This window comes from Bubalus kerabau, chromosome 4, assembly GCF_029407905.1.
Source record: "Bubalus kerabau isolate K-KA32 ecotype Philippines breed swamp buffalo chromosome 4, PCC_UOA_SB_1v2, whole genome shotgun sequence".
Taxonomy (NCBI): Eukaryota; Metazoa; Chordata; class Mammalia; order Artiodactyla; family Bovidae; genus Bubalus; species Bubalus kerabau.
In genome coordinates, this window is record NC_073627.1 from 74089538 (window position 1) to 74102555 (window position 13018).

At 49.2% G+C, this 13018-nt stretch overlaps 1 long non-coding RNA gene across 1 annotated transcript; it reads right to left on the bottom strand.

Annotated features, from left to right (window-relative positions):
• Positions 1-9879: 9879 nt before the first annotated feature.
• Positions 9880-12185, bottom strand: LOC129651470 (uncharacterized). Its single transcript, XR_008714158.1, has 3 exons — positions 11058-12185; positions 10556-10655; positions 9880-10037 (listed from the first exon to the last, which is right to left on the bottom strand). It is a non-coding gene; the product is annotated as an uncharacterized LOC129651470 (long non-coding RNA).
• Between the last annotated feature and the right edge of the window lie 833 nt (positions 12186-13018).

The window sequence follows — 13018 nt, forward strand, 5'->3', positions numbered from 1 at the left end:
TGGAAACAGTGCCTGATTTATTTTTTTGGGCTCCAAAATCACTGCAGATGGTGACTGCAGCCATGAAATTAAAAGATGCTTGCTCCTTGGAAGGAAAGTTATGACCAACCTAGACAGCATATTCAAAAGCAGAGACATTACTTTGTCAACAAAAGTCCATCTAGTCAAGGCTATGGTTTTTCCAGTGGTCATGTATGTATGTGAGAGTTGGACTATAAAGAAAGCTGAGCGCCGAAGAATTGATGCTTCTGAACTGTGGTGTTAGAGAAGACTCTTGAGAGTCCCTTGGACTGCAAGGAGATCCATCCTAAAGGGGATCAGTCCTGGATGATTTTTGGAAGGACTGATGTTGAAGCTGAAACTCCAATAATTTGGCCACCTGATGCAAAGAGCTGACTCATTTGAAAAGGCCTTGATGCTGGGAAAGATTGAGGGCAGGAGGAGAAGGGGATGACAGAGGATGAGATGGTTGGGTGGCATCACTGACTCAATGGACATGAGTTTGCGTAAACTCTGGGAGTTGGTGATGGGCAGGGAGGCCTGGCATGCTGCGGTTCACAGGGTTGCAGAGAGTTGGACACGACTGAGTGACTGAACTGAACTTTGCCTTATTGCCTTGCCAAAGGACTAACATCTAGGCAGGAAGGGGTCATTACTAACACCTTGCAGGTAAGAAAATTGCAGTTTAGAGAAATTACAGAGGGAAGGGAGCAGCTGGCCAGGCTTTAGCTGTTTGATGGCCTGGGGCATTCTGTCATCCTCCTCATTATTGAAATGAGGCATATTCACCATGTGTAAATGCTTTGTGTCAGAGCCTTGTATCCAAGGGGATCCAGGGCTGAAAGCTGTGTCCCTACTGTCAGGGAGCTTTGGGGCTGATCGCCTCTCTGCCCCTCCTTACATCTTTGCTGCAATATCAGCATAAACAGCTGTCTCCCTCTCTGCAGGCTGCAGCTGCATCCTCGTTTTCCTGCCCCAGTCCCCCACCTGGCTGAGTGGGAGATGCCAGGAGCTACAGAACACCCTGAACATGTTCCTGAAGCAGCTTCTTAGAGGCTCACTGTTAGTAATTTAAAATTTTCTTCAAAACACAAAAGATATATGATGAAACAGAATGCAAAGGCACCTGATTGAAAAATAATAATAATAAAACCTGAAGCTTGGGACTTGCCTTCCAATGCAGGGGGCATGGGTTCAATCCCTAGTCAAGGAACTAAGGTCCCCCGTGCTGTGAAGTGTGGCCAAAAATAAAACACACTGGAGATTTAGGGACCTCCCATACTTGGGGAGGTCTCTGCTTCCAGCCCCCAGGGCTGGTCTTGTCGCTCCCCTGCACCACCCTGGGCACCTTGGGGAAACCCGTGAGATAGGCTTAGCCTTTATCTCTCTTTCATTGAAAGGACTTGGGCTGGGATGCGCTGGGTTTTTAAGGCTCCCTGAGTTCACAGTAGCCCTGGTCCCACCCACAGGGCATCCATCCTAAGAGGTCCATGCCAATGTCACTGGTTAGGAAACTCCTGGAAAATACCCCACACCCCACACTCAGCCAGAAAGGGGTGAGGAGCATGGACACTAACATCAGGAGGCTGCCGCCCAGAGCATGGAAACGCACATCAGGAAACCTCCGACTTCGTTTCCCCTCCTTCGAATGAGGGACTTCTCTCAGTGATCTGCATGGCTCCTCCACGGCCACATCTGGAGGGTTTGGTGAGCCTTGTGAGACCCCAGAGTCTGGGGATGCTGGCTGGACGCACACTCAGCCCTGACCTGCCTCTCTGTCCCCCACCCTAGAAAGCCTGCCAGGATTAGCCCTTCTCCATGCCCACAGCTCCTGGCCCCTGCAGGCTTCTCTCCTCTGTCCTAGATGGGGCCACCACAGTCTCTCACTGGGCCCCTTGCCTCTGCTGTTGTCTCCCCCTGCTCCACTTTCCACACAGTGGCTCCTGGGATGGGATCTTGTCAGTCCTGCTCAAGGCCCTTCAGTGGCTCCTCATGGCTGCTTCAGGGGCCCCCGGGGGTCCAAAAAGATAGGCCCACCTGGATGCTCCCCCACCCAGCCTCCCACTCAACTTCATCTCTCACCTGCCCCTGCCTCCATCACGGCCCTGCCTCTAACACAGCTCTCTCTCTTTTTTCCTCTTTTTAAAACAATCTTTATTTTATATTAGAACACAGTTGATTAACAATGTTGTGTTAACTTCAGGTGTACAGCAAAGTGATTCAGTTGTATATACACATATATGTATTCAAATTCTTTTCCCATTTAGGCTATTACAGAATATTGAGCAGAGTTCCCTGTGCTATACAGTAAGTCCTTGATCGTTATATATCTTAAATATAGTATATTTAATGTGTATATATCAATCCCAAACTCCCAATCTATCTCCCCCAACCCTTCTCCCCTAGTATTCATAAGATCATTCTCTAAGTCTGTGAGTCTGCTTTTGTTTTGTAAATAAGTTCATTTGTATCATTTTTTTTAGATTCCACATGTTAAGTGGTATCATGACATTTGTCTTTCTCTGATTTATTTATTTCACTTAGTATGGTAATCTCCAGGTCCATGCATGTTGCTGCAAATAGCGTTATTTCATTCTTGTTAATGGCTGAGTAGTATCCCATTGTGTGTATGTACCACATCTTTATCCATTTGTCTGTCTGTTCACCTACTCAACTTCATCTCTCACCTGCGCCCACCTTTATCGTGGCCCTGCCTCCATCACAGCTCTGTTTATAGTGATGTTACCCTCTGTTCACTTCCTTGTCTCTCCCCGCAGATGGGCAGTCAGCAAACATTTTCCTATAGCACATGCTTTAGGACCGTGGGCCATATGGTCTCTGTAACGGCTACTCATCTCTGCCTTGTAGCACAAAGCAGCCATGGACAATATGAACACACATGGGCAGCAGCCTGGATTCAGCCCTTGGAGTCTAGTTTCAGCCCGTTCTGTGAATGGTCTCTCATGGACTCCTGGGTCCCCAATACACAGACTGGCAGTGTGTGTGTGTGTGTGTGTGTGTGTGTTGTTGCTCAGTCATGTCTGACTCTTTGAGATCCCCTGCACTGTAGCTAGGCAGCCTCCTCTGTCCATGGGATTCTCCAGGCAAGAATACTGGAAGCGGTTGCCATTTCCTACCCCAAAGGAATCTTCCCAACCCAGGGACCGAACCCAAGTCTCTTATATCTCCTACTTTGGCAGGTGGATTCTTTACTACTGAGCCACAATGGAAGCCCCTTGCCTGGCTATGTAGATCATTTATGAACGTTTTGAATGGATATATGACCCGGAGGGCTGTGTGGAGGGGACAGTGAGGAAAAACTCATTTTTCTGAGGATCCAAGTCTTACACTCTGGCACAGTAAGAAGGCTCTGGCAGTGGGGTTCTGCTCTATGCTGCCAAATCAGGGCTTCTGCCTCCCACAGCACCCTGCCTAACGTCTCAGCAGGAGGAGCCCCCAGGCTTTGCAGATTACCAGGGGAGTTGTAGGGCAAGATTCCTGGCTCCCTAGGGCAGAGGGAAGAGAGGACCCCAAAGTGACCCAGCCACAGAGCAAGAGGAACCACTGGTCAGTTCCCAGTCCTGAGAGGACCCCCAGGGGCCAGGATCCCTCAAGAATATCTATTGGCTACGGCTGCTCTGAGCTTGGAGCTCCACCTCTGAGGGCCAATCCAGTGGCTCTGGAAAGCTCCCACCAGTTGTTAGGCAAAGAGCCTCTTCTTCATTCTCACCCCTGAAGTCTGTATCTTCTGCTCCCCTAGACTTCTGGGAGATTCCAAACCTGTGCAAGCATTCCTCATTTGGAGGAAAAAAGAAATTTCTCCCCTCTTTGATGAACTTTTTGTCTGAAGTCACTCTGCCATCTGGTGGCTGTATCTGGGGATTGCAGTCGCATCTGGGCCAATCCCACTAAGTCTGCTGGCTGTATTCCTATACCTCTGAAGCCCACCCCTAGAATAACCTAATGAGTCCTATTCATTCTGCAAAACTCTGAACCTAGCCTAGAACCTAGGCTTTCTGAGTGTTTCCAGTTCTGTTCACAGCTCTATCCCTGGGTTAGAACAGGCTGGCACATAACGTCTCCCGGGAAGTGTTTGATGAATGAATGAGCAACAATAACGCACATCAGATTGTGATGACCTTCTTCCTCTGACCACACAATTTCTGTTTGTTGACAGTATTTCATTACGTGCCATCCTTTACATGGCTTTATGTGTGTAACTCTCATATTCCCTCCCGGATTATAAATTCTGGAGATGGTGTTTTCATTTTCTAACTGAGGTAGAAATTCAGTGAATACATTTAAAAAATCATGAATACTATAGTATTGAGTGCCGTGTGCTGCGCTGAGTCACTTCAGTCGTGTATGACTCTTTGCAACCCTATGGATCATAGCCCACCAGGTTCCTCTGCTTATGGCATTCTCCAGGCATGAGTACTGGAGTGGGTTGCCATGCCCTCCTCCAGGGCATCCTTTCCAGTCCAGGGATTGAACCCACGTCTGTTACATCTCCTGCATTGGCAGGCAGGTTCTTTACCACTAGCACCACCTGGGAAGCCCCAACTATAGTATTACTCTCATCGGTAGCAATCCATTGCATGTATAATCTGCTATATTACTTCTATTAGTTTCTACATTTGATCTTCTTAACAATTCTATGAAAGACTAAGGCAGAAACTATGAATCCTATTTTTATATAAGGAAACTGGGTCTCAGTAAGCTTAAGTGACTTGCAGAAGACCACACAACTCCTAAGCGGATGTGCTGGGACTTCTGACTCCAGACTGAGCGTTCTGTTCTCTGCTTCTGTTGATCTGGGTCCCGATGGGAAGAGTGTCACCTGGTGCGGTCATTGAGGGAAGGTGACATTTTATGTGGGCAGAGGGGATCTGTGCAAAGAACCTGTGGTCCGTAGAAAAGTCATTCCTCCAGCATTCCTCACTCCTGCTGTGCTAATCTGTCAGGAGGACAGAACAAAGTCCCACAGACCAGGGGCTTCAACAACAGAAGTTCATGTTTGCCTAGCTCTGGAGGCTGGATGTCCGAGGTCAAGGTGTCAGCAGGTTAGGTTTCTCCTGAGGCCTCTCTCCTTGGCGTGTGGACAACTAGCTTCTCCCTGGGTCCTCACAGGGTTCTCTCTCTGTGGCTATGTCCCCATCCTCTCTTCTCACAAGGACACCAGTCACGTCAGATCAGGGTCCGCGCTAGTGACCTCCTGTGACCTTAATCACCTCTCGAAAGGCTCTGTCTCTTACTACAGTCACATTCTGATGTCCTGGGGGTTAGAACCTCAGCATACGAATGTTGGGGGACACAGCTCAGCTCCCACCCTTGCCCCCTAGCAGGCACTCGTCGCCTTCTTTCTCCATGGGCTTGTGTTCTCCTTAGAGACACTCTGGATGCTATTCTGCCTCTTCAGAATTGCCAGCGATAAGGCTGCCTCATGGAAGGGCAAGGTCTCAGGCTGTCAGTGACTAAGAGGGCAGAAAACCCCCAGAGGCCCCTATAGACCCCTGCGGGCAGAGTAGCTCCATATACCATAACCACTTTGGTAACAAACTGAAAGCCCCGAGCAAGTGGCAGAGGACTTCCTGTCTGAGAGGAATGGCTTCAGATCAACACCTGTGAGAATTTTCTGGGCACATGGCTGGAGCAGACCAGCACCCAGAGTTCAATTTCAGACACTTAGAGACTCTCCAAATTTGTCCAAATTAACCTGCCACCTGAAATGCGTTCAGCTCATTTTAGGGTAAGTCTCTTCATGGCCCTGGTGCCCGAGTTTCTTAACTTGGAAAATGAAGCACGTAGACTGGATCCAATCATAAGACTTGAAAGGAGAGTTTGGGAACCACGACTCACACCTACTAGTTGTGTGACCACGCTCAAGTTCGCTTTAACCTCTCTGCAACTTTGTCCTCTTCTCATAAATACAATGGAGGATCAGGGAAGCTCTAATTCAGTGCCAGTTCTGAAATCATCTACTTAAAAAAAATCAAGCAATTATAAAATTACAGAAAAATAGAAAGTACAATTATATAAGAAAGCCTTTTCCTTCCTGCTCATTGGAGAGTAAGTTGCTGACCTGATTTTCTATCCACGTGTATGTGTCTACAAACAAGGACACTCTCCTCGACAACCAGGAGATGGATGCTGATATATCCATCCTCGGAATCCTCAGACCTCACTAAGGCTTTACCAACTGGCCTGATAAAGTCTTTCAGAGCCAAAGGATCCATTTAGAATGACACGCTACCCCGAATTGTCACTTCCTTTTGGTCTTCTTTTCCTGGGACAATTCCTCCATTTTTCTTTTATTTCCACAGCCTCAGTACTTCTGTAGATTTTGTTCCAGCTATTCTGTAGAATGTTCCTTGATGTCAGGCCCCCTGGCCAGGGACCCCTGGCTTGGACCCTGACTTCCTGTGTCACCTGTCCTGCCATATGGACATGCTGCCGTCCCAGCCAGGCTCTGACCACCCTCCCCACCCCGTGTGGGCTCCTACACCCCTCACCCAGCCCCCTTCCCATGGACCCTGCTGCCCCACGCAGTCCTGAGACTCTCCTGTCCTTGAACTGAGGGCACAGCAGCGCTCTGTGCCACATCGGGGGTTTGGGACTGAATTGCTCAGAATGAAATGGAAGAGAGGGAAAGTGCGGAGCTTGAGGCTTTAGTTGTGAGTCCATCCCAGAGTGGGGGTCGGTAGGAGGAACAGAAGGACCAACAGGGCCAGGGACTGAGGGAGGGGCAGTCATGTGTCAAGAAAAGAAAAAGAAGGCAGTTGAGGACACCGAGGTGGGCTTTGCACACACATTCTATGGTTCTGGAAGATCTGGTGGGGCCCCCCTTGGGGTCCACAAAGAGGCCCCACAGCAGCAGGAGGGGGATGGCTCTCACCCTGGAAGGCATCTCCCCTGGGAATGTGTTCTGCGTGACAAGATGTTGCCGATTGTAGAAGTATACTTAGGAGATGTGACAGAGAGCTAGGATATGCAGCTTACAGAAGCCAGGACTCCCTGAAGTCAGAAGAGTGGTCTTCGAGGCTGCCCACGACAGTCTGGGTAGCCCCCCAGGAGCCGCACCCAGTGCTGGGGTGAGACCCATGGGGAGTCGATGCAGCTCAGCCTGAGACCTTGTTCTCCAGGTCAAAGCTGTACATAGCTGAGGAGGCCTTCCCGTGGTGGGTGAATTCCCCGTCATGGGTGGCATTCAAGTTGAACAATATAGAGAACTTCAAGGAAACTCAAGTCCAGGCCAGGGAGGGGTGGGAGAAGGAGTGAGCGCTCACCAAGCCCCCCCCAACCCAGCCTGAGGTCTTGTCACTTAGCTTTGCCCCATACAGGAGTTGGGTTTTCCTGAGTGTTGCCCACACCTGGCTTTGCATCACTCCCTCTGCATCATCATGGCCTGGCATTGGCCTTGGCAGTGACAATCCCCGTCTCACAGACCAGGGACCTGGGGCAGAGGTGCTCATGTTCCTGGGGCTAAGCCCTGAGTCTCGGTCAGGGTAATTCTGGACCTGACCCTCCACAGCCGTCAAGGCCAGCTCAGGACAGAGAACCCAGGCCTGCCTGCCTCCCTGGTGTGGGTGACACCAATCGGACTCTTCTCTTCCCGCCCCAGAGGACCTTTCCCCTCCTCGACTCCTCCGGCAGCTGCTCACCCAGCACCTGAGTCCCTGGGTGATCCAGGGACAGCACTTTGGGAGGATGTTACATGCTTCCCGCACTGGAGCAGAGGAGCCAGGGACCAAAGACGGAAAACGGCCTCTTCCTGGGCCTGTTCTGATGTAAAACTGCAGAACTCAGAATTAAATAGCGGCTTTGCAGCACAGAGCAATGGTGCCCAATTAAGCTATTCTGGGGCCTGAGGGCACTTTGGCATTTTGTGAGTTTTTATTGCTCAAGACAATGAATAATATATAAGTCTGTAGAGTCTCAATTCAAATGATGACTCATGCATCACATTTCAATCTAACCCATATTTTAATGTGATCCTCCTAGACTTTAGAAAGTCAGGGGCCCCCTACTTCTTTTCTTTAAATTGTTTAAAATTTTATGTATTTATTTTTGGCTGCACTGGGTCTTCGTTGCTTTGTGTGGGCTTTCTCTAGTTGTGGCCAGTGGGCTTCTCATTGCAGTGGCCCTTTGAATTGAATTGAACTGAAAGTCGCTCAGCTGTGTCTGGAGAAGGCAATGGCACCCCACTCCAGTACTCTTGCCTGGAAAATCCCATGGACGGAGGAGCCTGGTAGGCTGCAGTCCATGAGGTCGCTAAGAGTCAGACACGACTGAGCGACTTCACTTTCACTTTTCACTTTCATGCATTGGAGAAGGAAATGGCAACCCACTCCAGTGTTCTTGCCTGGAGAATCCCAGGGACAGAGGAGCCTGGTAGGAGGCCATCTATGGGGTCGCACAGAGTCGGACACGACTGAAGCAACTTAGCAGCAGCAGCAGCAGCAGCTGTGTCCAATCCTTTGCGACCCCATGGACTATGCAATCTATGGAATTCTCCAGGCCAGAATACTGGAGTGGATTGCCATTTCCTTCTCCAAGGGATTTTCCCAACCCAGGGATCGAATCCGGGTCTCTTGCATTGCAGGCAGATTCTTTACCAGCTGAGCCACAAGGGAAGCCCTTTACCTCTCAGTAATTCAAGTCTGGATCTTTCGGGGAAATACTTCTCCAAGAGTGGAACACGGACCACCATTGGTCAGCAAACAACTTGTTCCTGACCCAGGACAAGGTCAGAAATGGAGAGGAAATGTTTAGAAACCTTCAGACCTGTTTAACAGGGTGATTTTATGTGAGTTGAATCTAATACGAAGAATACAAGTTTGAACTTGTATATGTTCATTTTGTGGTTCATTTTTCTAGTGATCAAATTGTCTTATATTGTATGTAAGTATTGGTTTGCAAGAAATTAGAAATTTAAAACAAGAGCCCACAAGCTCTGTCCTTCCCCACAGATGGTCTGAGACTTGTATGTAGGTCCAAGGCCACAGCCCTTCCTGCTCCTCACTGCAGCCGTGTCTACCGAGCACAGAGATTAAGTCCACACAGGGCGCGTCATTCACTGCAGGGCTCTCCGTGCCTGCTGGGCTTCGGCTGTGTGACCCTTAGTGGGTGACCACGGCTGACCTCTGGGCTCATGGTGTCCCTCCCCGAGACTTGTGTGCCAGCGACCGAATCAGGCTGTCGGAACTCAAAACCTGACTTTGTCATGAAGTTGTTGGGGGACCTTGGGCAACTCACCTTCCTCTGTGGGTGTCAGGTTTTCCATCTTTTTAACAGCCCTTCTGGTTCTCTCATTATGGGACTTCAACCCTGGGAATCACTGAGATACTCATTTCACAGCAGTGAAGTCAAAGCCAGATTTCTAACTTAGCTTTCATAGCATGTGGAAGGCAATTGTTTCCCTTTTTCAAATTTTCACTGGCGTATAGTTGCTTTACAATCTTGCGTTAGTTTCTGCTGTACAGCAGAGTGAATCAGCTCTACATACATACATCCCCTCTCTTTTGGACTTCCTTCCCATTTAGGTCACCACAGAGCATTGAATGGAGTTCCCTGTGCTTTACAGTAGGTTCTCATTAGTAATTTATTTTATGTGTAGTATCGAAAGTGTGCCGATGTCAGTCCCAATCTCCCAGTTCCTCCCACTTCCCCTTCCCCTGTTGGTATCCACACGTTTGTTTTCTGTGCCTGTGTTGCTCTTTCTGCTTCACAAATATGCTCATCTGTACTGTTTTTCTTTTTTTTCTCTTTTTATTTTTTAAATTATGAAAGTATGCTAGTACATTTTACAGGAGGCTTGAAAAATGTAGAACAAACTTACATGTAGTTTAGTTGCTTGTTACATGTAATTTGGTTGCTCAGTCGTGTCCAGTGCTTTGTGACCCCATGGACTGTAGCCCGCCAGGCTCCTCTGTCCATGGGGATTCTTCAGGGAAGAGTACTGGAGTGGGTTGCCATGCCCTCCTCCAGGGAATCTTCCCAACCCAGGTCTCCCACGTTGCAGGCAGATTCTTTACCATCTGAGCCACCAGGGAAGTGCAAGAATATTGGAGAGTGTAGCCTATCCCTTCTCCAGTGGATCTTCCCAACCCAGGAATTGAACCGGGGTCTCCTGCATTGCAGGCAGATCCTTTACCAGCTGAGCTACCGGGGAAGGCCAGTTTCACTATATATTACAATCATTTTTTTAAGAAGATAAATTAAGATTTTTAGTTGGAGTTTCAATATTAAATTCTCAAAAATTAATAGAATGAATATTTAGAAAAGTAGAAGGACATAGTAGACCTGAAAAGCACCATGAACCAATTCAACATAATTAAGATTTGTTGTACCATTTTCTAGACTCCACATTTATGTTCTTACCAGCGCTATTTACAATAGGCAGGGAAGAGAAGAAGATGGGGAAGGGCTTTTGCCCTCGGGAGAGGCAGGAGGGGGATGGGGGAGGAAGACCAGGCAGGGTGGGAATTGGAAAATCAAGAGAGATGAAGCTGAGCAGCTGCTGGGAAATGTGCATTTGGGCAAACAGGGCTGGTACCAGATGACTTGTGTCAAGTGTGGCTGTGAATCCAGTGTTCTCTCTTCTTCTCCCCTTCAAGAAAACTTGCAGTGAAGACGTCCGACGCAGCTCAACGTTTCTGGAGTGAAATCGGTATTTATTCTGAATGCATCAGTGACTCAGGCTGGCCCCAAGACCGCCCTGTTTTGTCGGGCTGCACAAAGCTTTCACGGTGAGTCGCTCAGAAAGCTTGTCCGTCTTATTCTTTGTTTAGCAAGGGCCAGCCCTTCCTGTGTTCTCACCATCTCACGTTGGTTGAATGTCATTGTTAAAAGCCTGTCGTCCTGTATCATGTAGTGGGCTTGGGATGGGTGGAGGGGACCAGGTACCTCTAAAGGCGGCATGAGGCAACGGTCCCCAGGTCAGACCCCTGCCCTCTCCATCGTCATCTTTTCCGCGGGACCACACGCCCTTTCTTAGGTAGATCATCCTGTCCTCTCACGGTCTGCAGGTTCGTGTCTATCCCCAGTACTCTACTCACCCCAGCCACGCAAGCGGAGCATATCCGTTGCTAGTCTTGCTCTCAGAGATGACTGCAGACTGTAAACAAACAACGTTAAGCACAGGGCCTCCCTGACTCCCGGAGGAACTGTAGAATGTTGCAGACTCAGAGAACAGACTGGACTTGCGGACGCAGTGAGGGGAAGGAGAAGGTGGGATGAACTGAGAGAGCAGCACTGACATCCATACATTGCCTCTTGTAAAGTCAAAGTGAAAGTTGCTCAGTGGTGTCCAACTCTTTGCGACCCCATTGACTATACTGTCCAGTAAAATCAATGGAGTGGGTGTTGCCTTCTCTAGGGGATCTTCCCAACCCAGGGATCGAACCCAGGTCTCCCGCATTGCAGGTGGGTTCTTTACCAGCTGAGCCCCCAGGGAAGCCCTGCCATGTGTAAAATATTTAGCTAATGGGAAGCTGCTGTATAGTACAGGGAGCTCAGTTCGGTGCTTTGTGATGACCTAGAGGGGTGAGAGGGAGGCTGGAGAGGGAGGGGACACATATATACACATAGCTGATTCAGGTTATTGTACAGCAGAAACCAACACACCACTGTAAAGAAACTATACACCGACTAAAAAAAAAGAAGGTTAGCAACATGAAACACTGGGCTTCCCTTTAGTGAGATTTGCCCCTCTGTCATTTCCTGTCCATTGCTGGCTTCCCTACCCCAGTGCAAGCTCCAAAGAGGCATTCACCATGTCTACCTTGATCAGAGTGATATGCCTGGACCTAGGGGCAGGTGGGTGCCTAACACTGTGTGTTGACTGAGTGGTTTATCGACTGATGGCTTCCATGTTCCTGGTGGAAGAACCACAGTCTGGAGAGGAAGCAGGAGCCTCCTTCACTGCCCTATTGCTCTTCCAGGATCCAGGATAAAGAGCTGACATACTGCCTTGACATTCTTTGCAAACGTGAAATCATGGGTTTTTACTCTCTAACCTTCTCTAGAAATCCCTTTGACCAAGGAGGACACAGGATTTGAACCAGCTGGATCCAATTCCTCAAAGAGTGAGGGATACCTGAACCCAGGTATCAGACCCATGGGCCCATGTCCTTGTCTTGGACAGTGTCCAGAGGCAGGGTGGATCTTAGTTCTGCAACCAGGGATGGAACCCACACTCTCTGCATTGGAAGTGCAGAGTCTTGGCCACTGGATCACTAGGGAAGTCCCATGAGGGGGATCTTAATACGTGCTGCTGTTAAGTCACTTCAGTGGTGTCCGACTCTGTGCGACCCCAGAGACGGCAGACCACCAGGCTCCCCCGTCCCTGGGATTCTCCAGGCAAGAACACTGGAGTGGGTTGCCATTTCCTTCTCCAATGCATGAAAGTGAAAAGTGAAAGTGAAGTCGCTCAGTCGTGTCTGACCCTCAGCGACTCCATGGACTGCAACCTACCAGGCTTCTCCATCCATGGGATTTTCTAGGCAAGAGTACTGGAGTGGGGTGCCATTGCCTTCTCCTCTTAATACATAGAAGAGTATTTCAAAGTGTGGTTGGCATATAGGAGTTATTCTGCACACGGCAGACTTTAGTAACAAACAGAGCTGCACAGTGTGTTTTCTGCCTGCTCAGAGTTGCTCAGCTGGGAGCCAGAAGGCTGTGGACTCTGAGCATTCCTGACTTCTGCAGCAAGGGAGCAGTGGAATTAGAACTCATGCCATGGTGGAGTGAGGGGCTCCTGGGGTGCCCTGGGGGCTCCAGCATGCCTCCCCCTAATGCTGGCTCTTAGCCCTCTTCACTCTCAGTGAACACCTTTTCTTCACTGAGCCTCAACTTCCTCATCTGAGCAGTGGGAGTGGTCCTCTCTACCCTTTCACATCCACAGGCAAAAGGGTTGGGTGAGAAGATGCTTTTCAACAGGAAGAATAAAAGGTTCAGGCTTCCCAGGTGGCTCAGTGGTAAAGAATCTACCTGCCAATGCAGGAGACACAGGTTCGAT